This window comes from Vipera berus, assembly GCF_964194415.1.
Source record: "Vipera berus genome assembly, chromosome: Z".
Classification (NCBI taxonomy): Eukaryota; Metazoa; Chordata; class Lepidosauria; order Squamata; family Viperidae; genus Vipera; species Vipera berus.
In genome coordinates this window covers 80976272-80978635 of record NC_138205.1, presented here as the reverse complement: position 1 = coordinate 80978635, position 2364 = coordinate 80976272, and positions in this window count along the sequence as shown.

The following is a 2364-nucleotide window of genomic DNA, read 5'->3' as shown; positions in this document are numbered from 1 at the left end:
TAGCCCCGCCCCATCCCGGAAAAGGAAAAGACTTGTTTTTCTTTCGGGAACATTTTTTTTTAGTGTAGGCGCATGCGGAATAGAGATCCCTGCCTTAATGCCTGACACCAAAGTACAATCGATCGAGTCCCATGGCACTAGAAAGACTCGTCTATGGGTTTTGGCTTAAGTTTTAGTGGGCAACGTTTTATCACAGGCATTTAAAATGACAATTTTGCTCTCTCAGACGCGGAATTTCCCTTATTCTCCCGAATTGCAGGAAGAGGTGCCAATATCGATTAAAGTTGGATTCATACCATATAATTACTGTTCTACCGAATCGTCTTTTTGTGGAGTACCAGATCTAAGCTGCACATAAGTGGACGACCACTAGATGGACGCTGAGAGCTCCAGTTTTCTGCATGTCTTCTGCCATCTGGTGATAGCCTATATATATCTTTGCTCGAATTTATAAACTTCCCGCCCACCCATCCCAAGGGGCGCAGGCGCAATTGGTTTGGACTAAATCTTTATGACACCCTGAAATATGAGCTATCCTGCAATCAGTTTACTTGTATTGCTACTCATCCCATATTCTGTGCCCGATTGTATAATGACATGCCTTTTTGATTCCCAAAGCGTACCATTAAAAAAACACCCCTCTTTTGCGTTCATCTGCTGTTGCGCAATAGAAGGCACGAATGACAGCTCCTGCTGTGTTAACGTCTTCGTAACTTCACGGTTTTGTAGTAGCTGTTTTTACTCTTTGAGCTGCAAATTGGTGTCTAGTGATAATTCGGCACTAAATTTCTTAACATTAATTTTTGTTAAGTTTGAAATAGCAATAACCCCTTTCCGCTCCTAATTCTGTGATTGGGAGTGGCGGTGGAGAAAGACTACCATACGTGCAAGACCCACCACGCTTCACCAGGTGGCGGCAGCAAAAATGAAGCCACTAGGACTTGATTTCTGGCAGCAGATTTTATAGGTTTGGTCTGAGTGCAGCTTCTTCAAAGAAGTGGCGTTTTATAGCTGGTCAAGATATCCGTTTTGGAGTGCGTAAAGCGGAGGTGAAAATACTTGTTCTTATTGAAAAGAAGAGCATTTCTATTCCTCTTGGAAGGAGAGAGTCATTCTCAAGAGATTAGATCAAACTAAAAGTCTTGACTTTGCTTTTTATATAACGCACTATAATTGGATGGATTCAAGTACACTCAGAGCCATAAGGATGAAAAATAAAAACTCTTTCTAGTCAATTTGACTCCTTTTTGTTATTGCTTTTTCCAGAATATTTTTTCAATTCCTCAGTTTTAGGATTAGTGAGTAGAGCACTAGTGGGATGTGGTCATAAGTAACTTTTTCAAGGTGAGTTTGGTGCTTCCACTTTCAGTGCAAGAAGCCAAAAGAGTATATAGCTGGGGGGGAGGGGAAATAAGCAGGTTGGAGGAATTGACGCAGTTGCAATCATAAGTTGGGAGGAGAAGTTGCCAAGCACCCAAATTTTGATTGTCTGACTGTGGGGACACTTCAGTGGTCCTTTCATTCAATGCTGCCATAACTTTGAATCATTGCTGAATGATTGACTGTAAGTCATGTGTACAGTATTTATCTTTTTGAGCAATACAACCCTAATAATGCCTTTTTTAACATGAAGGAAATTCATAGCAAAAATTCACTTGTTCCAACTAGGGCTATGATTACAACCATCTGTTTTGCAAATCACTGTGATATCACATTCTGCTTCCAGATTTCTCAGCAACTGAGAAACATATGGAAAAGTAAAAGGTAACATATCCTTCAGTCAAGCTTATCTTCTGATGATGTCATGGATATATTCATATAACTTTTTTAGGCAATGATACAGAAGAGATTTTTCAAAATATTTTATTTACTTTCCAGACTGGCCTGCAGCCCTGGGATTTCTTTAATGGGAATCATGTGCATTAAGTGACAATGAAGCTTGTATTATATGCTATATGAAAAAAACATCTGAAATCTACCATTCAGCTTTGCTGGATGATGCTTGATCCTAATATTATGGAATCCCAATTTTTTGCTGTCTTTTGAAAAAAAATCTGCAGTTAATTAAATATAAGCACTGTTAGGCTGCTTCCTCAATTCTCTATACATTAAATTTGGTAATTTTGACATAATGTGGCAAACCATAACATTTAACAGGGGTGTCAAACTGCTGGCCTGCAGGCCAGACGTGTCATCCCAAAACCGCGCTCACTCCATTTCCAGCAATGGAGAAAAAGCTCTGATACGTTGTGCGATGTCACATGACTTCGCGAGTTTGACATGTCTGGTAGAATGATGTGTGAACTCAGCCATTACATCTTGTAAGTTCTGGTTTACTTATTGAAATATGTGTCAGCCCCACTA